The 25,415-nt window shown below is 40.7% G+C and overlaps 1 protein-coding gene across 5 annotated transcripts in view; it reads left to right on the forward strand.

The window, feature by feature from the left end:
- SOBP (sine oculis binding protein homolog) overlaps positions 1 to 22,347 on the forward strand; it is a 262,570-nt gene extending 240,223 nt beyond the window's left edge. For 3 of the 5 annotated variants that reach the window (XM_061623522.1, XM_061623525.1, XM_061623524.1), the window contains one exon: positions 20,481 to 22,343. The gene's annotated coding sequence lies outside the window, so the exon portion shown is untranslated. Of the gene's footprint in view, positions 1 to 20,480 lie in introns of all 5 variants that reach the window. The other 2 variants (XM_061623526.1, XM_061623527.1) reach the window with 1 other exon arrangement.
- Positions 22,348 to 25,415: the final 3,068 nt, after the last annotated feature.

Raw genomic sequence — 25,415 nt, forward strand, 5'->3', positions numbered from 1 at the left:
TCCAGGAAACCACTCTCTCTTGGAGCTGGCCGTGAGGGCCTGCACCTGGTGTTGGGCCAAGGATACAGTAAACTAGGGTTGCTGCTGGTGTACTGTCCACCCTGCTGCCCAGCAGCTCCTCTGACTGAGCTGGCGGAGGCCATCTCGGCTGTGGTGTTGGAGGAGCCCAGAATGATGGTCATGAGTGATTTCAGTGTCCATGCTGAGACTGCCTCTAGTGTTCCGGCTCGGGACTTCATGGCCTCCATGATGACCATGAGGCTGTCTCAAGTTGTCACCGGCCCAATGCATAGAGCAGGACATACCCTCAACTTCTTTTTTGCTCCAGATGGAGGAAGGGGTAGTCCGGAGATAGGTGGAGTGGATAACACTCCATTGTCATGGTCTGACCACCTCCTGGTGAAGTTTAGTCTTATGGCTCTGATTCTCCCCTGCAGGAGTGATGGACGGATTAAGATGGTCCGTCCCTGGAGACTAATGGAATCCACAGGATTCCTGAATGCCCTGGTGAGTTCCCAATAAATAGAGCAGGTGCCCCTGTTGAAGCCTTGTCACAGTGAGGCGCATTGGGCTCTTGACATGGTTGCCCTCAAGCACCATCTCAGGCATTGTGAAGCCTGGATTGCACCCTGGTACACAGTGAGCTAAGGGCAATGAAACAAGCTGGATGACGGCTAGAGTGCAAGTGGCAATAGATGTTTTGTGAGGCTGATCGGGCATGAGTAAAACATCATAACCGTGCCTACTGTGTGGCGGTGAGAGCGGCGATGAAGGCCCACCTCACTGCCACCATTGCATCCTCAAGTAGCCATCCAGTGGAGCTTTTCTGTATTGCCAGCAGCCTGTTGACATCAGCTCGAGGAAATGGAGTTTTAGACCCTTTGGAACCCCACTGTGAACTGTTTGCAAGTCACTTTGAGGGTAAAGTTGTTTGCCTCTGTAGCAATCTTGATGCATCATCCACATCTACTGTAGTCCCCAGTGAGGTGTCAAGTGCAACATTTGCTGCAACCTCTTGGGGACAGTTTTATTTGATGTGATCTGATGACTTCAACAAGGTGCTTGCGGCGATGCTACCAGCAATGTGTCCTCTCGACCCTTGCCCTTCTTGGCTTATTAAAGCTTGCTGAAGGTGTTTAACTGAGTGGATCCAGGGTGTGGTCAATGCATCATTGTGGGAGGGAGTGGTTCCAGCCGCCCTGAAAGAGGCTGTGATTAGACAGCTCCTGAAAAAGCTCACCCTGGATTCATTGGTTTGTGACAACTACTGCCCAATCGCAAATACTCCCTTCTCAGGGAAGGTGATTGAGAGGGTTGTGGCGCAGCAATTGCAAGTACTCTTGGATGAAAACATTATCTTGACCCATTCCAATCTGGGTTCAGGTCTGGTAATGGGACTGCATTGGCCTTGGTTGCCCTGATAGATGACCTTTATTGGGAGGAGGACAGGGGGAGTGCCACCCTGTTATTCTTGCTTGATCTCTTTTGAGATCAAGCGACTTCTGATACCATTAACGATGGTATCCTTCTGGGCTGACTTGGTGAGATGGGTATTGGAGGCACTGTTTTACTGTTGTGCTGTGGTATGCTGCAGGGTATCATATTGTCCTCCATGCTGTTTAACATCTTTATGAAGCCCTTGGGAGCGGACATGAGAAGATTTGGGGTGAGGTGTCAGCACTATGCTGGTGATACTCACCTCTGTTTCTCTGTAACAGCTGAATTGGGAGAGACCGTGCAAGCCCTGGACCGGTGCCTGGATTCAGTGGTGGGCAGGATGAGGGCCAATAAACTGAATCTGAATCCTAGCAAAATGGAGATGCTGTGGGTTGGAGTTCAGATAATTGGTCAGTTGCCTGCTTTGGATGGGGTCATACTCCCTCCGAAATAGCAGGTCTGAAGTCTAGGGGTGCTCCGTGATCCATCTTTGTCGCTAAAGGCCCAAGTGACCTCAGTGGCTGGGAGGGCCTTTTACCAACTTTGGCTGTTAAAGACAGCTGTGGCCAGTTCTAGACCAGGATAGCCTGACCACTGGTGTCCATGCACTGTTAACCTCCAGGCTAGATTACTGTAATGCACTCTATGTGGGGCTACCCTAGAGGTTGATCTAGAAGCTGCAGCTGGTGCAAAATGTAGCAGCAAGATTGCTCACTGGGGCAGGGTATCACCAACATGTCACTGAGCTGCTGAAAGAATTGCACTAGTGACCTATTAGCTACCAGGCTAAGTTCAAGGTTCTAGTTTTGGTGTACAAAGGCCTATACAGTTTGGGACCAGGATACCTAAGACCATCTTATCCCTTATATACCCAGTCGATCACAGCGCTCTGCAGGTGAGGGCCTCCTGCAGATACTATCTTATCAGGAGGTCCGTTCTGATAACATAGGAAACAGACCTTTAGTGTAGTCCCACCTATTCTTTGGAATTCCCTCACCTTTAAATATTAGACAGGCACCATCTCTGTTATCTTTTCGGCGCCTACTAAAAACCTTTCTTTTTCAACAAGCCGTTTAAGTAGAGACCTTATCCCAGTCTGCATCTGTGTTGGAATTGCTTTTTAATATATTTTTAAACCTTTTTTTAAATGTTTTTGAAAGTTTTTAAAAATGTTTTTACACTTGTTTTGTTTTAATAAGTTTGTAATGGTTGTTTTGTTTTAATATATTTTAAAGTCTGTTTTTATGATGTTTTAAAGTGTTTTTGGTGCTTCTGTTTGCTGTTCTGGGCTCCTACTAGGAGAAAGGGCGGGATATAAATCTAATAAAAAATAATAAAATAAATAAACATTAGGCTCTGCTACTCCCCAAATTTTATCTAATATTCATCCAGAGCTCTTGGATAAGCAATAGAGGCTGCTATATATGCATAAATGTGAAGCCATAAGAACATAAGAAGAGCCTTGCTGGATTATTCTGTTGCCACAGTGGCCAACCACACGGCTATGAGAATCCTGCAAGCAAGAAATTAACCTGGCAGCCCTTCTCCATTTGTGGAATCTAGAGAGAAAATACAGAGTAATACATGCACCAAGAAAGACCCCAAAAGGGCTTCAAAATGAACCAAGGAGACCTTTCTTCACTGTCTCTCTGGATCTTTCTTTGAACTTGTATGACTCTAAATTACTCCATAGTAGTCATCAGTCATGGCTGTGACTGGCTCACTTGCTAAAAATACTGAAAGGCAGCAATTGCTTTTAAGAGTGCCTGCACATTTTGCTTCATAGCTATTGTACTATATGAACTAGAAACGTCTCCTCCTCCTTCTTCTGAAAGCTCAAAGCCTGGACTCCCAACTAGCTCTGGGCCAATACAATATCCTTTGTACCTGCTTCTCAATGGTGCTGATTTCAAATATTGCTGCTCTATTCTTCCTTTCATCTTATCAACAGATGTAGTTGCATTTTCTTGAGATTCATGAGCTGAGAGAACCTAACCCTGCCATCTTATATATATGTAAAAAGTCTATTCAGAAACAATATCTGATATGCTGGATGAGGTTTGATGATATGCCAAATTTTACTGCAATTTGCAGAATGCCCCTTCACTTTCAGTAAATAATATGTTATGTTATTGTGTCACTATATGTTGGCTCTGGCAGTGCCATTATTGCACACAAAAGTACCATACAAACCTTTGCATTAAAAACATAGAAGTTTAATATGGAGGTATCTTAGGATTCTGCAACATTTTTGTTTTTATATAGAACAAAATTACTGTCCTTTGATAACTCTACACACATTTCCATGGGATTAAACCCTGTTGGGCTCAGTGGGAATTACTTATGAGTAGACTTTCACTGTAAAGATACTTTATATATATGAATATTCTCTGTCCTCTAATTCAGCACTCATAATGAGCCATGACTTTAAAAAATGAACATGTCCACCCAAGATTTGGGCTGCAGAAGCTCCATGGTACTTAATATCTTAGAAGTTCCAAACCAAATTTGCTCTCAAGATTGATTTAGAGCCCAACAGCTCACATTTAAATGTGGAATGCCTATATGATGCCTTCCTGCTATGTTGCTGCCACCATGATTATCATTTTAATGTTTATCATACACATGTACTGTGCCGATAGGTATGTGTGTACCTATGTACCATACAATTACAATTGTGTTGGGGCTGGGTAGATAATACAAGAGGAATTATGGGGAGCAAGTCTGTAATATCTGTACTTTGACTTTGGATAGGGTTATTCTAAATTTCTGGATACAAATCCAAACATCACTGATGCAAACATATTTGCCATGCTTAATTATTTCCCATATACCTAGGGGGGAAACTGCTTATTTTGCCTTACTATTGAAAACATCAGGAACTGTCCATCTTAAGAATTCTGATGTAGCCCACTAATCGGAAATTCAGTGTGTAGATTTTTTGTTTAAAAAAATCCCCTTCATGTTAACTTATATACTGAAAGTTATTCTTTGGGTTCATGTATGTACACGTATAGTTTCTATAAGAAAGATGCTACAGCATGTAAAATATGTCAGTGTTTTGATTCCCTGTTATTTCATGTCAGGATAATAACTGCATTAATCTTCCATTACATTCCTCATCATACTGTATCTGTGCCTTGTCATGTCATGTTCCTATTACTTAACAGTTGATTATGATATGTGAATGCTTAGGCAAAGCAGAATCCTAGAATGTTTTCAGAATTTTCTTTGTAGATGTGTTTTAATTTTTCTTCTCCAGGTAACTCTATTTATAAAAATTTGCAGAGAACACTTTGATCCTGGACAAATGCCATTAGAAAACTATACATAATACAAAATGATTAATGAGATACATTTTCCTGATATATAAGTCCACAAAATGCTTTGATGTGAAAAATAACAAGGTATTACAATGGACAGCTATTATCCTATTATTTTTACAATCTGGTGTTACTATCTATCACCCTAAAAGTTCTTTTTGAATTGTTTGTAGATATTTTCATTTTCCAGGCCACAAATTTGTTGTGCTGTTTGTTGAGGGGGCTTCTGTGACATCAGCTAGACATTTAAAGTTAGTTCATGGCATACAAAAATATATATATACAATTTGGGGTTGATAGGTATGTCATTTCTGAACATTTCCTAGAAAGCCATGACTCAATCTTTTGACATAAATTTTTATCACCTGTTCATTCCACATAGGCAGTGTACAATTTTGGGCAGGACTTGGTGGTGGTGGCCAGATATTATTTTTACAAAATCATGCATTTGCTAAGATTGTTTTTCTCCACACCTGCCCCTCGGCTAAAGAAAATGAGCTGGTACAGATTGTCATTCCCCATTGAAGAGCATGTGGAATTTGGAGCTTGTATCAACCTGGGGAGTTCTAGGAATAAAAAGATGAATTACTACATTATTTCTTATATTCCTAGAAAAACAGTGAGGTCTTCCACACTACAACCACAAGACCTCTTGTGTACTAAGTAAACAATGCATTAACATTTTCCAGACAGAGATTAAAAACGAATGCAGCCCAACTACAGGATAATGATGGTTGTGCAAACAGTGCCAATTAAAAAGAAAAAAGAGCAACCCTCCATCATCACTAAGTCAGCAGTCTATCCCTGTTCATTTCAATTTGCTTTGTCAATTCACACATACAAAGGAGTATTCAATCCAAGACTCTGGGGGTCACCAGCAAAGCACTTTTAGGGGGGCCCTTACCCTGCAAAGAGGTAGGAAATGCAAATCAATAATTTTCTCATACTGTCTGCAGCCTTCTTGGATGTCACATGTACAGTGAGACTAGCAGCACTCTGATAGTGTTATGAGAGCTCCTGCAAATGCTTGACGTTGCCATACTTGAGCTGGCTATGCATAAGGAATGCTTTTCCAATCAGGGAAGCTTTGTGTATGCATCAGAGTTGCTGGATAGGCATGTCCAGCCACAATCCAGTATTTTGGATGTTTTGCATAATTTGATTTTTTATTATTATATTTATTGACAGGTTTTCCCATAGGTTAAATTGCTCAGTGTTGTCCAAGGTTTACAGAAACATGTGAATCATTTACTAGTGCAGTCAGCATTACAGGTTTTGCAGTTGCCTGGACCATGAATATAGAATAATCTCATTTCCTTCTCACCTTTTATATTAATAGAACTCTTTGTGCAGAAACTTCTCTTGTTTGTGGGCTGTAGTTGCATAGATTTTAAAATCAAAGTTTGTAGGCATGGTCTGCTATAAGCTTAGATACTACACGGAATCTCCTTAAATTGCCATGTGTAAGTATCCTGGAAATGCTTGTTGGTTATTTTCTTAAGCAAAACCAATCTAAATCAATAGGAACTGCACTGGAGACATTCCCAATGGACTTTTCTTATGATGATAAAATTTATTTTATCTACTTCGTATGCTACTGTAATAATTGAGAAAATGAGCAGGCATGCCCATGGTAGCATTCCAGTGATGAATCCTAACTGTAGGATTACATGCTACATGGTAGCAGTTGAAGCCAAGGCAGTCAGTACAATAGCACCCTTTGAGGCAGATTCTAGAAGTGGTTTCTAAATGCACTATTTACTTGCTCCTTGATTGTTGGAAATACTGATTAGCAACACACTCCCCCTTGGAGTGAGAAGTTTGGCCATCGGAGTATACGCTGTCAAGCTGATGCAGCCTGATATAATTCAGACAACCCACAAAGATTTTGTATGTTCCAGCTTCACAGTGAGAGATAAGGACATGTTGGTTAAATAAATATTTTTCTGGGTTTAATTGTTTTGTATTTGAGCAAAAAAAGAAAACAAGGTTTCTAAAATTAACCTTGTGAAGTTGGCTTGTGCCATCACTACATCCAAATGGGATTATTTTAATTCTACATTTCCAGGAAAGGAGTTGCTAAAGTGAATAAGATTAAATTATACACACATCATTTATCTTCCCTGTTGTATCTCTCCCCCCCATCCCCTGCCAGTCATCTCTAAAGTAGTAAATTAAATGCTACACTTGTCTAAATACTGTACTAGAATCTTGCACATGTAGTAATCAGCTTTTGAGTTCACTATCAAAATGTACACAAAAAGTTTAATCCTGCATATATTGGAGGTTGCACATAATTGACTGGTCACAGGCTGGGAGCTGGCACTTGCAAGATCACCAAGCAGTTTCCCATGGCTACCATTCATGCACCCAGTGAGTTACATGAACCAGCCCTCAGGTATCACAATATATTGCATGTTTACCCAAGTCATCTTTGGGGAATTATTTCTTTTCACACAAAGCTTTTTAGTTTCTTTTCATAGAACAACCTTGATATTTGTCTAATAAATGCCAATATGCATGGCTTCATCAGCAGAATATAGAATATAGCATGTAAAATTGTAAACGAAGATCCTCCAAGGTAAACCCCTGCCACTTGCCATTTTAAAACCAGAATTAAATAAATAAGGGCATGATCTTTTGCAGCTCCGCATTCAGTTAATCAAGTTTCTTAAGTTATGAATCTTAAGTTCTGAAGCAAAAAAACAAAAAAACAAATTTCTCCTAGTATAGGATTGCTGACTGTGGTTGACAAACCATATAAACCTTTGATATCTGAAGCCCAAAACTTTCCTTGTCAGCAGCTTTCATGCTTCAGTTCAAAGACATGAAACAAAGCAGCCTTCTCAATGTGTGCTTTGGACTTTTCCTTTAAATCCTTCTGCTGATATTTATTTTATTAAATATTTATCCCACCCTTCCTCCCATAGGAGTCCAAGGCAACATATGCTTCTGACAATCTAATGTTTAAGGACATCTCTGGCAAAAGGATATATACCCCTTAACAGCTCTCACAAACCAGAATCAGAGATCAGCGCTCATCTTTCTCTTCTGTACAGACTCATGATCTTGGTTTGATGGGTGACTAAACACATGTAAGAAATCAATAAATTGAGGTTGTTTGGACCTCTTAGTCAAGCTGTATGTTATGGTTAAGTACATGTGACAAAGCCCAACAGTTCTTTTCAAATGAAAGGCATCCTCTGAAAGCTGCCATTTTGAGCAAATCAAGGGGAATGAAAGGTTGTTTAATCCTTCACCAAGGCCATTTTTTTCAATCAAAATAACTGATTTTGTTTTTGTAGGGGATCAGATGCACACATACATGGATAAATATGTATCTAGAATGCTGATTGGATGGAGGAATTAGGGTTGGGAGATCAGGCTGTGGGCCTGAATCAGATAGAAGGAGAATTTGAGCACAGTTTGTCAGTAGGGAAACAAGTATTCTCTTCCTTCACTGCTTCTCCACTCAAAATTACAGCCTCCTGAGGTTGCTTTTTAAAAGTAACACTTGAGTTTTCATTACATGCATTTGCGCATAATAGCTTGCTCCTTAGAGCACCAGTAAATTCCTATTCTGTAGCAGCTATAAGGGAGCCACCATCAGGAGACATCTAAAGGTAGTTAGGCCGGGTATCGGGGCCTCTGTACAGTCTTTGGCAGTGGAAGCCCTGAGACTATTCTATCTCCTCATTGGAGGTATTGGCATAGGGCAATGCCAGACTTTTTCTTAGCAAATGCATAGTCTCAACCTTTGCCAAAATAAGGGGGAGGTAAAAACAGGATGAACAGCAGGTGGGGAGATAGGTGTGTATAATCCTTCCTTTACCTTCCAATTTTCCTCTGAAATGCTTCATATTTTCTCCTCAATCTGATTTTAGAGCTTTACTGTTGGGGATAGGGGAGATAAGAATGGATCGATGAGGGCATTTGCCAAGGAGAATCAGGAGGCCCCAGCCCCCTCATAAGAATTATTAAGAAAATATGGGGTTGGGAACTGTATTTTCCTCATAATGTCTAATTCCACCCCAGTCCTATGAGGTTAGTCTAAGGTTAGTCTAAGGGCTCATCTACACAAGGGGTCACTGTGTGTCTGGAGTTATTCACATCCCCTTTTAATTTGCATTGTTCACATGACATTACTGGCAAACAGAAGCTATCACACAGATTCCCCCCTGTAAATCTCTACTAACCCAATCCTCTGATAATCCAAAAAGGAAATGAAAAAGCACCTTCACTCCGTATCTCTAGGGCTTGCAGACGGTTTGCTCCGATGCTTTTAGGTGGGTGTGTCAATCGTTCCCCTCTTCACACCCACTCCCTCCTCCTCCTTTCATTTCTGTGGGCTCAAGAGAAACTTTTGCTGCTCTCTCCCGTTCTGCAAGCTTTTTTTATGTTGCGGCAAATGGTGCCTTATTTTTCTTTTGCCCCTAACTTGTGCACAAAATCATAACACTGCTCAAAGATTTGTATTTAACCTGTATTGTACCAGTGAAAATACAAATAATCACACTTCCAGGTTGTTTTTTAAATGAAACTGACTGGTGAAACAAACTGAGCATGCTCGGTTGCCAGGTAATCAGAGAGAGTGAAAATGTTAAATTCGAGGGTGTGGTTTTTAGGAAACTGCATGATTGATGCTTCCCCTCAAGTGTGACTAGAAAACACTGTGTTTGCAGCTGGCATTCAGCCCTTACTATGGACAGTGCAAACAGAAAACAGAGGTAAAAACAGCATCTTTAGCACGAAGTTATGCTCCCATGTGGATGAGCCCTAAGAGATATCTGGTGGCTTAATGCTATCTGACTGAATTTCATGTCAGAGTATTTGGATGTATGTTTCCAACATGTTTCAGACACAGTTATCTAGCCACTACTCCATTCTGGCCCACTTTACTTCCTATGTGTTTGCACAACCTAAGATTTTTTTTTAAGTTGTTTTAAAATATGCTTGTTAGTGTTTTGTCACTGTTGTTTGCCACCCTAGCCTCCTTTTGGATGGGATATTTAATAATAAATAAATAAACAAACCTGTTTCTTAATCATTGGCCATTTATATATCCCATGGCAGTTCAGATGCAATCTGATAAGGGGATGTGATCTGTTTTCTAGAGAAAGCCCTGTTTTCTCTCCTTTCTAACCTAGAAGCTGTCCATGGCTTGTGCTCACACTAAATAAATGCCCAGTAAATATTTCGTGGACTAGTACCAGTCATGGATATCATGATAGACCAAGCTCCGTTCTCCCAAACTATCTCCACTTTGGCTTAAAAAGCCAGCAAAGTTCTTGGATATTTTTGACTAATGCAATTATGACTGCTGGAACTGAGAATACATTTTAAATTTCACATGTGTGTTGGGGAAAAATAAAAGTGAAGTAGCATCAGCATCCTTCAATATTCAAACCTGGAAATAGATTAGAATAGCAGTACTTTAAGTATCTTAATTTGACAGCTTCTTGTCTCAGACTTGTCCTTAGGCCACAGTCTCAGCAGAGCCGTACACACATTTTTGTACCAGATTTGAGCCTTATTGTTCAATTCTGCTGTGGGTTATCCATCAGGTACCATGTGTGAACTATTACCACTTTGTGAAAGGTGCTTGTGGCTTGAAGTGTGTTTATTGCACCAGAAAAGGAATGAAAAATGGTAAATATGAAAACTTTACAAGCCTGGAAAAGTGTCTAAATATGATACCTAGTTTTAAGGAATCTATGTTTATTTAACTCAGTGACGACCAGTCTGTTAAACTCCCAGTGTATCAGTATACAACAGGTTTAGGTCCCTTTCTTTGTTTTATATCCATGGATTTATTTTCCCAGACCTCTTCTTGGTATTTGAAAGAATGGTATTCCTTTTTAACATCTGTCTCAATTTGTAATAAGATCCATCGTGCAGCTGGCTTAGTTTTTCAAGTATTTCTAAAATGTTTCTTAAATTTAAGCCAACCTACAATAACCAATTATCTAGAGACAAAGAGATCAAACTGAATTTGTAATTAAAAAAAAATCTTTCACCCCCCCCATTAAATTCCAACTTCCAATCCTTGTTTTGAAAACTCCGATTGTGTAACATAATCATTCCCTTTGGAAACACACATATGTAGGCCCTTGGATAATGTAGAATGAAGCAAATGATCAGGTTTGGATTCCTCTGCAAAGTTCTGCATTTCAACAACCTCCTATTAGTATATTCACCCTATATTTACAGTAATTTTAAGTTATTTCTGGACACCCTATGTGGTTAAGCACAAAACTTGCTGTCATTACAACCTGTTGCATGCTTAGATTGCTGGATCGTCACCTTGTAGTGATGAGTGGGCTTGTGTGTTCCAATGAACCCTTTGAGCGATGCCGTCGGGAGTCGTACTCCCAGCAGGGCCACCCATGGCGGTAAGGTCAAGGGAGAGGAACCAGACAAAGAATGATCCAAGAATTTCCTCAATGGCAGAACAGGCAGAGGATAACAATGTGTATGTTACAATGGCTGTGAAGGTGGATAAAGGCTGCAGCAGATAAAAGACTTCCAATCGTCATGGCATCCATGCCATTGGATCAAAGCCTTTTTCTGTCAAGATCGTGTGTTGATGGTTGTGCGCCGATCTCCTCACATAAAACAAATTCACACACAGGTGTCTTCCAACCAAACCAAACCAAAAGTCCCATGGCGATCAACGAAAGGCAACGGGGGCAGGACTGTGAAACCTGGAAGCCCCTAGTCATGGACCGACACATGGGCGGTGGATATAGACTCAGTCGTCCTGGCTCAAGGGCAGAGGCAGTTGAGTAGTTTGGCAGATATATCCACGACTGAGCAGTCCTATTCAGGAACCACTCTGCTCACCCCATATGGGGAGGGGGCTAGAAAAGGTGCCCTAAACATAGTCTGCCTCACCTCTCTCCCTGACTGGATTATCGCGTCCAGTGGGGTCACCACTTAGTGGTTGCAAAACTGAATTGAATTTTGGAACATGGAATATATGGACATTGCTGGACAATACAGATAGTGAACGTCCTGAACACAGGACTGCCATCATCGCGAGGGAGTTGAGACATTTTAATATTGACATAGAAGCAGTCCAAGAAACTCGAAGCGCAGGAGAAGGACAACTGAAGGAACAAAAAGGAGGTTATACCTTCTTCTGGGAAAGACTGCCTGAACAAGAGCGACGAATACATGGAGTAGGCTTTGATATTAAAAATAATCTTGTGAAGCTCTTGTCAGAAGTTCCTATTGGCATTAATGAACGACTCTCAACTCTCCGATTAAAACTTGCCAAAAACCAGCAGGCAACTATTCTAAGTGCTTATGCACCAACTTAGATGCTGATGAAGACATCAAGAAATTTTTTTATAACCAGCTGGACACCATCTTATCAAAGATACCTAAGGAGGATAAAATTATCCTTCTGGGTGATTTCAATGCAAGAGTTGGACGTGATTTTGATTTATGGCCAAAAACCATTGGGAAAGAAGGAGTTGGCAATAGCAACCTGAATGGCATTCTACTTCTGACTAAATGTGCAGAGCATAATCTTGTTATTACAAACACACTCTTTTCTCCAGAAAAATAAATTTAAAACATCATGGAAGCACCCTCGGTCAAAACAGTGGCATCTCTTGGACTATGTAATTGTCCGTGCCAGAGATCATCATGATGTACTCCTCACTAGGGCCATGACGAGTGCTGATGACTGCTGCACAGATCACCAATTAATTTGATCCACTATGGCCATTAATATTGCTTGTCAACGTAGACTCCAAGGAAGAAAACCAAGGCGTAAAAGGAACATCCACGCCCTTCAAGATCCTATTAAGCGAGCCTGCTTTCAAACAACTCTCAAGAAACATCTACCAACGGAACTCCCTGAAAATGTCAAGGAACACTGGATTAAACTGAAGACATCCATTATTGCAGCATGTGAACAAACTATTGGATACCAAACTAAGAAACATCAGGATTTGTTTGATGAGAATGATACTGAGATTGAACATATCATCGACAAGAAAAGGAAAGCCTTCCAGATATGTCAGAAAGATATTAACTGTGCTGCTAAGAAAAAAACTATGCCAGTGCAAAGGCTGAGGTCCAAAGAAGAACTAGAAAACTTAAGAACGCCTGGTGGATAAAGAAAGCTCAAGAAATCCAGCACTTTGCAGATGCTCACGATGCACAGCACTTTTTTAATGCCACAAAGGCCACCTATGGACCAACAAATTACGGTACAAATCCCTTACGTTCAATGGATGGTACAAAACTTCTTAAGGATAAAGAGTCTATTGCACTGTGCTGGAAGGAGCATTACCACGACCTCCTTAATCGTAGCTCTATTGTGGCTGATGAGGTCTTCTTGTAAATTCCACAACAACAAACTAGAGACGAGCTTGCAGTATCCCCTAATTTGGATGAAGTCAGTAAAGCCATCAATCAAATGAAGAACAACAAAGTTAGTGGACCTGATGGGATTCCTGCTGAAGTCTTTAAAGAAGGTGGGCCTGAACTTACACAACAACTTCATAAGCTGATCGAAAAAATCTGGATGAGGGAGGACATCCCAGAAGACTTTAGGGACGCCATAATTATCACCCTTTTAAAGAAGGGTGATAGAACAGATTGTGGGAACTATCAAGGTTTTTGTCTCCTTGCTACCGCAGGTAAAATCCTTGCAAGGATCCTCGCAAATCGCCTTCTGCGGATCTCAGAGGATGTCCTCCGTGAATCTCAAAATTGTCTCCACCCTTCCAGGGGGACAGTGGGCATGATCTTCACTGCACGACAGCTTCAAGAAAAATGCTGGGAGCAGAATCTACCTTTATATGTGGCATTTATTGATCTGACTAAGGCCTTTGATACTGTGAATCAAACCACTCTCTGGACCATCCTTCTGAAAACTGGATGCCCTGATAAGTTTGTGAATATTTTGTGACTTCTTCATGACAACATGACAGTGACCATTTTGGATAACAATGGCTTTCAGAGTGATCCATTCAGAGTCTGATCAGGCGTAAAACAGGGATGTGTCATTGCTCCTACCATATTTGCTATTGTCATTGCTATAATTCTACACCTTATTGAGGGGAAACTTCCTACTGGTGTGGAAATCATATATTGAACAGATGGAAAGCTTTTTAATCTCGGTAGGCTGAAAGCGAAAAGCAAGGTAATATCAACCTCTGTCGTAGAACTTCAATATGCCGATGATAATGTAGTCTCTGCACATTCAGAGAAAGATCTTCAAACTATCCTAAATGTCTTTGCAGACACATATGGAAAGCTCTGGCTCTCACTTAATATTAAAAAAACCAAAGTGCTTCATCAACAGGTGCAAACTAGTCCCTCTGTAGCACCATCAGTCCAGCTTAATGGTGTGACGCTGGAGAACATTGATCACTTCCCCTAACTGACATAGATTCAACATTGTCTGAGCTCTGTGAGTGCCGCATTCTCCCGAATGAAGCGTAGAGTGTTCGAGGATCGGGATATTCGCAGGGAGACCAGAATGCTTGTTTACAAAGCCATTGTACTACCGACCTTATTGTACACCTGTGAAACATGGACCATTTATAAACGCCACTCCCAGCTTCTTGAAATATTCCACCAACACTGCCTCTGGAAAATTCTGCAAATTACTTGGGAGGACAGACGGACTAATGTTAGCGTTTTGGAAGAAGCAGACTACCAGTTTTGAAACAATGATCCTTCAACATCAACTTCGCTGGAGCGGCCATGTTGTTTGAATGCCTGATCACCGTCTTCCAAAGCAGCTACTTTACTCCCAACTTAAGGATGGAAAACGGAACATCAGTGAACATCAAAAGAGGTTTCTTATTTATTTATTTTATTTATTATTATTTATTTTTAAAACTTATATACCGCCCGACTAGCAATAGCTCTCTGGGCGGTGAACATAGATACAATAAAATACGATATAATACAAAACATCAGTCTAAAATCAAATTTCACAGTCTAAAAACAGCAAAGGCTAAAATCAAATTACAAACATTACAATCATTAACAAAAAATTAAAATGCCTCGGAGTAGAGAAAGGTTTTAACCTGGCGCCGAAAGGATGATAGTGTCGGCGCCAGGCGAACCTCCTCAGGGAGACTATTCCATAGTTCGGGGGCCACCACTGAGAAGGCCCTTGATCTTGTCACTGCCCTCCGGGCCTCCCTATGAGTCGGGACCCGGAGGAGGGCCTTCGTAGCAGACCGTAGTGTACGAGCCGGTTCATAGCGGGAGAGGCGTTCCGACAGATATTGAGGTCCCGCGCCGTATAAGGCTTTATAGGTTAATACCAACACTTTGAATTTGGCCCGGAAGCGTATTGGAAGCCAGTGCAAGCGGGCCAAAACAGGTGTTATATGGTCAGACCGCTTCGTTCTTGTTAGCAGTCTGGCCGCCGCATTTTGCACCAGCTGTAGCTTCCGAACCGTCTTCAGAGGTAGCCCTACGTAGAGCGCATTACAGTAATCCAAACGTGAGGTTACCAGAGCATGTACTACTGATGTAAGATCCTCCTTACTCAGGTAGGGACGTAGCTGGGCTACCAATCGAAGTTGGTAGAACGCATTCCGTGCCACAGAGGCTACATGAGCCTCAAGTGACAGGGAAGAGTCTAGAACGACTCCCAGACTACGAACCTGTTCCTTTAGGGGGAGTGTAACCCCATCCAGGACAGGATATGTATCCACCATCTGATTGGAAAAACCATCCGCCAACAGCATCTCAGTCTTATCAGGATTGAGTCTCAGTTGTTAGTTCTCATCCAGTCCATTGTCACGTCCAGGCAAAAGCAAATCTAAAAAAAATGTAACATGAACATTGAGAACTGGGACGTCTTGGCCCATGAACATCCCAAATGGAGGTCAGCTATTATCAAAGGTGCTGTGGATTTCGAAGAAGCACAAATACAGGGTGAACGGGACAAATGAGCTAAGCAAGAAGGCATGTCAAACAAATCCCCATCGTGAACATCTTCCATCTGGAAACCTATGTCCTCACTGTGGGACGCTGTGTGGATCCAGAATTGGCCTCCACAGTCACTTATGGACCCACTGTTAAAGACCTTAACTTGGAAGACAATCTTACTCGGCCACGAGTGATCGCCAATGAATGAAAATGAATGAATGAAATATTCTTTGTAAGAAGCGCTTGTGGTACCATTTTAAAGTTTGTGTGTGTGTATTTTTCACTAAAAGACTCATTTTCAGCATAAATTTTTACATATGAATGATTATACAGAAGAGGTGTATAGAGGTCACTGCAGTTTCCTATGTAGTTATTCAGCGTTTTTCATTTAAAATACATGCTATTTTGCATGTATATTAAGGCTACAGTGAACACCATCTGGGTATCTTGAATACCACCTTCATGATGGGTAACTCAGGGAATCTGCAGATTCTCCCAGCTATCTCCATATAATAGGCCAGAAAAACACATTGCTGAGTTTGGTTCTGTATATTTTCAGTATGCCAAGGCCTTTTTAAGTAATGATTGTATGTTCTAATGGATACCCAGTCCTAGCTCTTGAATACCCAGTGGACACATAAATGGACACATAAATTTAATCAGTAAACCAAGAACACACATTCAGATTGGAAACAATTGAAACACTGACTAGTGGTATGAAATTTTAATGAAATTGAATAGAAACAGTAGAATATAGGGAAACATTACACAATAATTCTTAGGGTTCTTACAAACTGCCATTGCTCTTTTACAACAAAATATAAAAATGAAATAACAAATATATTTTTTGCAGTCTGTCTAATCCCAGAACAATTCTTCTGTGATCTTAAATTTCTGACATTAGAAGAATTAGTTTTTTTAGTTTTCATTGTGGGCTGTGTAGGTTTTTTTTAATGCTTTTTTTAAGTTACTGCAAAACAAAAATAATCCCCAAATATATATTTGTAATACCAGAACAGTTGTGTTTTTAACCATTTTTTCTAAATTCTGAAATTAGTTTTAGATGTTTATTATTATTGTTCTTGTTATACTTTTAATTCATGTATTTACAGGTGGGGCTGGCTAGTAAGAATTGTGCTAGGCTAGTAACTTGGGTAAATGTATTTGCAAGGCTGTTTTTGTGCCTTTTTTTTACTTTCAACCACTTTCACCTCACTCCAAATGTCAGGGTTTGTACATGGTAGAGAAGCTTCCATCTTCAAGCCATTTCAGTGAAAAAATGGACACTCAGTACAATTCCTTTAAAAATGCCCTACAGTATGCTTTCTCTAGAATCTAGATAAGTAGACTCTAGATATCAGTGCCTACGTTTCCCCTGGCCCTGCTTCTAACCTGATTCATAATATCTAGTCAGAACCACCAGGTGAATCTCTTTTTGGGAAGTGTATCCATTGAGGCCTTGCTGGTGTTCTTCCTAATGTAAGTCATGATGCTATTTGAATCACAACCAGACACAATTAATCAGTGAGACAGAGAGATCAGGTCCTTCTGTTACCTTCACTCTAATACAGGAAAAATGAAGGCTAGTATAAGACAAGACACCATAGATGTTTGATCAAATCTATTAGCCACTTGCAGCACAAAACAGCATTGCCCCACTTGCCATTAGACTCATGATTATTTAAAAGCGAATCAGGGCATTTGATTGCATCTACTGTTGCTCAAGAAATCATTTGCATGCCATCTTGCAGGGCTGTTGTTGCTTTTGACAATGCCACTTGAGTGCCATGGCAAGGGAAAACATTTGTATTGCATCAATTATGCCCTTGCACAAGAGTCAGGCTTCTTAAGCAGAGCACCAGAACATGGCTACCCCACTACTCCCATTTATATGAGAGAATCATTCTCTGAACTCAAAGCATTTCAGCTTGAGAAAATCCTCATATGAACAGAAAGCATTTCTGTATCCATATGGTTCTTCCAGTAAGAAAGGTCAGCTATCATGTTTACCTTTCTTGTGGGATTCGCATTTTGTGGGATTCACATGAGCCACAGGAGAGAAGAAGTAGGGCTATATGCCTAACCTGACCCAAGGAACATGAAACCAAAGAACTCAGCGTACAGAACTGAAGACAATGAATGTTAATGGTAGTAAGGATTGAATAAGAACCCTCTGAGCTAAACCACACACTGACTATTTCCATGGCTCCCAGCTTGTTGTTTCTCCCAAAATAATATGTTGATGGCCTGACTTTGCACTTGGAAGGTTTCTCCCAGCTCCAGTGATATGATGTGTCATTTATTTCATGTCATGGGGAAGGAGGGATAAATCACCAGCTGTTCAAAAGGGAAGGCTTTAATGGAAAGCCTTGAACTACTTTCAGAAAAACACAACTCATGCAAATACAGGCCAACCCAAAGTGTTTACAGGGCTGAACATGCTCTCATGCCTGCTTCAGCTTCACGCTTGTGGTTGACGACCTCAGCAGAGCCTCCCTTAGAAAATTATGGGCTTGACTTTGCTCCGAGTCTGTTTCTGTCTCAAAGGAGCTAGGCATATTCTGGTTCTTTGTCACCAATAGCATTTACATTCGTTGCTCAGCTGTGTTAACTATTGCACTGCAGTGCAGTAAGGAATGGTAATCTGCTAGCCTTGTCAACACTTTCCTAGCAGACAAAAGCCTCATAAGCAATCTTTATATTGTATTGCAATACTGACAATACTAGCCATTACTAATATTCATTGGATTAGGGAGTAAGTGAAAGAAACACTAAAGCAATTATTTGCTTGTTAGTGCATAGGCAAGGCAGAACTTTTGCTTATAGAGTATTTAAGGAAAAAGAAACATCTACACACATACACGACACGTGTCAAGTCACACAACCACCTCTACCTAAGGCATGTATCTCTTTGTTTTGCAGGGCAAGTCTGCATTTGGCTAAATCCTCAATGTTCTCTTGTCTGTCTGAATAGCAAATGGGAATGAAAGCAAAAGTAGCAGAGGCTGCTGCATCTATATGACCCAAGGTGCAATGCCAGCTTTCTCAATAACATATAGTTCCAGTCTGTTGGTGGCAACTTCTGTCTCACTTCTAGGGAGGCATTAAAATGCCATACTTGAAGCATAAGATTTTCCTGTGCACATGTGCCTTGTGTTTCTCGCATTTTCTCACCAATCAGTTGATCTATCAGTGAACAAGGTGGCCCATCAACATCCTAAGAATAGATTGAAATAGCACAGAAAAGAAGATAACCTCCAGTGTGCCAACAAACAAAAGTTAGAAACTAAGCCAGAAGTCTGATCAATCAGTAGGATACAAGTCAATTTAAATTTAGATAATGCTGGAAGAACTAGTAGGGCCAGAATTATCTGGCATCCTTGGGCAATGGCCAAGGCTCTAATGTCCTGGCCGGGCCCGCCAATGAGACTTACTCTTGGCCCACGTTAAAAAACTATTTTCTGGCACAGAATGGGTGATCTAGCCACTGCCAGGTAAGCCTGCTGGGGGCCCCTGATGGAGAAAGGCCCTACCAGCATGAGATAGATTAAGCTGAGAGATAGTGACTGGCCCCATGAGGTTCATGACTGGGAATTTGAACTCAGATGTCTCCAGTCTAAATCCAAACTCTAACCACTGTATCACACTGGCACTTTAGCACTAAAACATACAGGATGGAGCATAGCTTTTTCGGTATGATGTAACTGCTCTATGCAAGATATTTGTAGGTATTAATGTTTCTTTAGTTTCCCTGGTACTTATTCTGATTTATACAATATCTGGCTGCAATATCACTTCATTAAACTGCACAGTGGAACAGCAATAGACTGTGTTTCCCTCTCCTTGGTTGGGGGGAGCAGATTTGGATTGTCTTAGAAATATGCTGTGCTAATTCCTGGTTTTGGGGGGGGAATAGCTCAGTTTATTTCTGAGCCAATGAGAGCCAGCAGTAGTAACAAATTGCTTCTGGAAATAGAAGAAGCAGGGGATTGTTTGGTTCAAACTGCAGATAGCATAATTGTGGAATTAGCATTGGTAGGTCTAGAAAGAGGGTATAGTTTGTTTTTCCCCTGGAATACTGAAGGTAGTATGATATAGGCATCACTACTCATGGTGAACACATTCATCTCACTATTGTATCTGGTCATATGGTTTTGCAGAATGTTTTAGTACTCAATCAATATGTCAGACCTGTTTGGCCACAGACAATGATACAAGAAATATGGTACCTGTTTCCTCTATCATACCACTACCAACTATCTTATAAACTGTTATCTGTTTCCTACCTAAGAGTTGGATGTTATAGCTTTCAGCATCATAGCCATTCGTATCTCTAGATGTCTGGAAAACTAAATTATATACGTTCTGTACCTTCGTTTCATTACTGGCTTAAAGAAGGCCTATGTTGGTTTCTCAGGTCATAATCTACCAATCACTGGTCCCAAGCACTAGTTATTTCAATGGGATTTTATAAAGTAGATATTAGTAGACTATGCTCCAAAGGTTGTTTCAGATCTCAAGATAAGATCCATTTCCTCAAGAAAATGGAGCAGGAAATATGTGGGTTTTGTCCTTTCATTTCTTACACTGCAAGTTCTCCATTCATTACCTGCCGCCGTCTTATAGCAAAAAAAAACAGCTTAATGTTATGCTGACACATCTTCACAGTATCATAAGTAGTAAAACTGAAAATGTGCCCCTCCCAGATGGTATTTGGCATGTCTAGGTTCCTGCTAGAGTGCAACATTTCCACTTATGAATCATGATGATGCAAGGTAGACACTGACACGTCTTTTGTTGTTTTTTCAGGAATGCTCACTTTGACAGGGTACTTGCATGGAGAAAGGGAGCAGATCAAACCATGCTACTTCACTGAACATCACCAGCTGGTCCACTCACCACCCCTTCTGGTTAACAGTCCAGCAAACAAAGCCACTTCCCATCATTAATTCTCTCAGAGGGAAGGCTCAAATCCTTGGGTGCCTTTGGCTCAGAAGACTGTAAGCACATCATGGACCCCACGAAGTATGTTCAGCATTCCGACTACCATCTCCCCTTTTCCCTTTCCCTTTGGGTTCTTGCCGATGGAGGATTTTCCTCTAATTTCTAAAGCCACATGGACCAATGTATGTACTTTTTTGTCACTGACTTCAGTGTTCAGATATTTGAGGCTGGACAATGAAATGGATTTTTTTCCCCAAAAACTGCTGTGGTTTTGCTGCTACACTAAGAATTGTGATTTGCATTGTATGGTTTCGGACCTATTTGCGTTTTTGATGGGAGGGGGGTGAAGGGACTATACTGGAGTATTGACACTTCAGAATCATCTCTATCTCTTACCCATGATGCACTTTTAAATGAAGAGTTATTAGAATATTTTATTGGCTAATATACTTTTTTCCCTTGTTATTTTTGCAAAGGCCACCTTTATCCTTTTTATTGCCATATTTTCAGTGTTACACTTTTATGGGTTTTTTATTTTTATTTGACAGAGTAAGAAGCAGCATGAATAGTTTATACTGTGGTTTTTCAGAGTCTGAATGCCAAGAGAACTCAGTAAATGTTTATTCCTCTCCGCTTTCTCTTTCAATTCCCCTAAATAGCACCCCATTTGGGAACAGAGCAAGAGTGTTGAACTAAAGACCAAAAAGGGAAAAAAAGGATCCCCTCAAGGTGTAAAACTATCTGGGGAAAATATATGCTGGGTGTTATGAAAGACTTGGATGAAATTTCAACTCTGATGGTTTTTCAGTGATCCAGGAAGCCAGTGAGACAATCTCTCCAGATGCAGACCCCTTTCATGATAATTAGAAAGGTATGGCCAAGCCAATGAAAACACAGGGGTAAAGTGAGAAGAAAGCCCCCATGATTCTGTTTCACTGTTTGCTTTCTCCTGTCATGGTTAAAAGAAATGTGCAATTCGATCCTCAGTTGGTGGGTGGAGGATAACAGGGTAGAATTTACTTGTGTGCACTTGTATAGTTGTAGCCAAGAGTCCAAAAGAACACTAGAGCATGTATGCTGGCACTGATTTGGTAAAACAATTGTGGAGTATCCCATTCTGACAAAATACTAAGGGGGGGATGTGGGGGGGAATCATAAAAATATGTTCAAATCACCTTGTGATCCAGTGTAACTGTTTACTAACTTGAATAAAGCAATTGTTCACGCTATAATGTCCAGAGTACACTTTTACTATAAGGCTATTGTAATTAGCAAACAGAAAGCAGTTTGGATAGGACAAGCTTCAAGGAGTTGGGGGCAGGGTCTTAAAAGCCAATCAGATCAGAGCCTTATAGTAATCGTGTGCTGAGGGCACTATGTACATACTGTATTTCTATATTTTCCTTTGTACAGATTCACTTAAGTCAAGCTACTGTTTTACAGGTGCTCCTTATTTATTAGGGCTGTGAAGGCTTCGAAAACTACACCCAACGAGCAAGCTCGCTTTTTTAAAAAATAAAATACATGAAAAATTAAAAGGTGAGGGACTGGGGGGAGGGAATGGGATGGGGGAAGAGCCCATGAGCCCATGGAGTGATTTCAAAACCGAAGAGAGACAAATTTCTATGGGGAAAATGAAGCACTTTTAAAATGCTTCTGGTTGTCCTGGGCTCACACCATTTTTCTTTCTCCCTGGCTGGTGTCAGATTTATTAAAACAAAATAAATCTCCAAGTTTAAAAATGCACTTAACTGTGCTGCTGTTTTCTTTTCTTTTTAACATCTGTGCACAAAAAGGGTTTCATTTCTCTCTAGAAGTTGGCAGATTAAATGGATACAGTTAAAATTCAACATTGAATCTAAAAAGAATATCCCTACTTGAAAGCTGTTTAGGAGAGAGGCTTAGTCTTTGTTCCTCCTTGGTGATCTCATCCCTTCTAATCTTTGAGCTTCTTTAGTGAAGATGGGGAAAGCATTTAACTGTGAATTCAGTCTCTGTCTTTTCTTTATGTAGCTGGTGATGCTCCAGTCCCCTCTGCACCCTTTGCCATACTAAGGCCTAATACACAAATTACTTCTCCATTCTTGTTCAAGTAACAATTCCAGGCTTTTCTTCTTCCCAGTGACCTCCTACCTCACTTGTCAGTATTTTGCCCACATAATGTTCAGCCACAAAAATGCATGCATTTCATTCTAGGCATCATTCCTGCGCATCTTTGCTCAGCATATTTTTTCTTCCTTTCTATCCTCACTTGTTCAGAACTAAGACATGGCCTTTTTAGGAGCTGCTTACATTACTGTTACACATTTATGTCCATACACATGCACACATTCTTTTCTGTATTGACTAATAGATGCTGATAAAGTCCCACAAGGACCATTTTTTGCTGTAGGAATTTCTAATGTTTTATCATAACAATGTACTGGCAAGCAGAACAAATACTAATGAAGCTTGGGAATGTTCAAGCCCACTGAATTCAATGGGACTTTTGCACTGTTGTTGTTTAAAGTGGTATCAGTATCAGAGATCAAAATGCCAACTAAAAGTGTTAAGACTAGGGGTGTTTGCAGATAGGGGCTTAATATCATTCATTTGGATATTGCACATGTTCATTAACCACAGGCTTTTTTAACGTTGGATTTTCAATAGAAAAGGTAAATCTGGATTAAATGAGAAAATGTACATTCTGGCATTCTGATGCTGGTGACACTTCAGAAAACTTGCATACATGAGCAGTACTGATCCCATGCCCGTCTGAAAGCACCCTGACAATCAATCAATCAATCAATCAATGAATCATTGCATACTGAGAAGAATATAGTAAGGAATTTCCATGCATAAGAAATGGAGAGATTATGATGGATACTACAACCTTTGTTAACGTTTGATGTTTACTTTATCAGAAGACGTCTTACAATATATAATTCTCTTAATTTTTATTTAATCTTTTGCAAATTCAAATACATGTTATATGCAGAAGTATTTAAGAAAGCCAACCATCTGTTTCATGCCTATATAAAGCAACTTTTAAAAAGGTGATTTGTAGTGGGAAATTAGCAGGAGTGGCACTTAACCCCTTTTCAACTCACACTATGATTTGTATAATTAGCAAACAATTTACATAATATGCAAATTAGGCCACCCAGATTTGGGGAATGAATATGGCAACCCTATGCAGCTGCTTTCTTGTAGCACTGGATCCAGATGTCTTGCTCCAGCAACCACTTCTTTTTCAGGGTAGTACATTTTTCCAACACTCAACATATTTTGCTGGGGAAATGCCTTCTTTTTCTCAACTAGAAATGTCAAGTGTGGCCTTGAAGGTGATTGAAGGGTAAGTGTCACTGGCACCTATTTGATCATGCCCCAAACCTCACTGATAATAAGCGATGCAAGCCTCTTATGCCTATACCATGCTGTGACCCTAACCCTAGTGCTAAACTTGAAAAGACTTTGGTGAAAGCTGAAACGGGCTAGTTTCAAAGCAGAGTATGAACATTGGCTTGGATTGCACATGTACATGGATGCATGCACACACACACCTCTTGAAGAACTCTCTGCCCAGAAAACACTAACAAAGATCTCCACATTTTGCATTTGACACTAGCCAGTTTTAACACTTTTGTGATTCTTCTGTACAGGCTGAGTGCTTTCCTCCTCGTTCTTAAAGAGGAAACTGTAACCAGGATTTGCAAGTCTATCCCACAAAGAATAAAACGTTTGGTTTCTGTGTGGACCAAACACCTGGTTACACCTTGCATTCATAATGCATGTTGAGTAAAATAAAACAGCAAAGAATGCTAACTTGCATGGAAAAGTACAGAAATGCTGGAGTCCATAGTAAGTAATTTGCCAGTATCACCTGAATTGAATTATAACTGGTTAGTAACTTGTTTTAAAGTAAAGTCATCTGCCAGAATGGACTGCCAACAACGCCAGTTGTCACAACCTGTCAGCAGCCAGCACCTAGTGTGGGAGATGGAGATGGAGCTGAGCAAGTGGGCTAGACATTAAGGAGCTCAACAGGGAGCTGTTAATTCAGCAAGGGTCCAGAGATGACTGATAGACTATATCCTCACTGCCAGATTCTCTTCCTGGTCATCTGCTGAGCCATGTCCGTCCTGAGTAAACCCCTAGTAATGGAGGCTTCTAGCAGCCAGGCAGGCACTACTCTGGCAATTCTGGGACTGGGCTTATTACCATATCTATTGCTGCTGCCTATGCTCTTCAGGTCAGAGGAGCAAAGGGGGAAAATCAGGGATCAAGGCAGGACTTAGGATGTGGTCAAGGGGTTATTGGGGAGGAGGAAGGTGCAATATCCATGAGATGGGGCACTTCAGGTGGCTTTCAGACTATTGTGGGTTCCTCCAGGTCCTCAGTTGTACTGGGGTTCTCCTCAGAAGAGTTGGTCCTTGGATCTGAGTCAGGTGCAATCCTGACAAAACTTCCGCTTCCTCTGGCAACGGGAAGGGAGGGGGGACCAGCTGATGTTCCTAAGGGGTTTGGATTTGGCCCTGGGTATTTCGGTTGCTGATCCCTCACTTAGAGTATTGCTGTCTACTTTGAGCCGAAAATATGCACATTCTTTCTGGGGGCTTTCTAAATTCCAAAACTTAGATCTACCTTCCTTCTCACATTATACCTTTTCCATAAATGAGATTTTATTATTCCATGCATAAGGTAATTTAAAACACACAAATTAAGAACATAAAAAGAACCCTACTGAATCAGGTCAAAGGCCCATTTCGTCCAGCATTCTCTTCTCATAGTGGCCAAGCTATGGGAAGCCTGCAAACAGGA

Source organism: Rhineura floridana, chromosome 4 (genome assembly GCF_030035675.1).
Source record: "Rhineura floridana isolate rRhiFlo1 chromosome 4, rRhiFlo1.hap2, whole genome shotgun sequence".
NCBI lineage: Eukaryota > Metazoa > Chordata > Lepidosauria > Squamata > Rhineuridae > Rhineura > Rhineura floridana.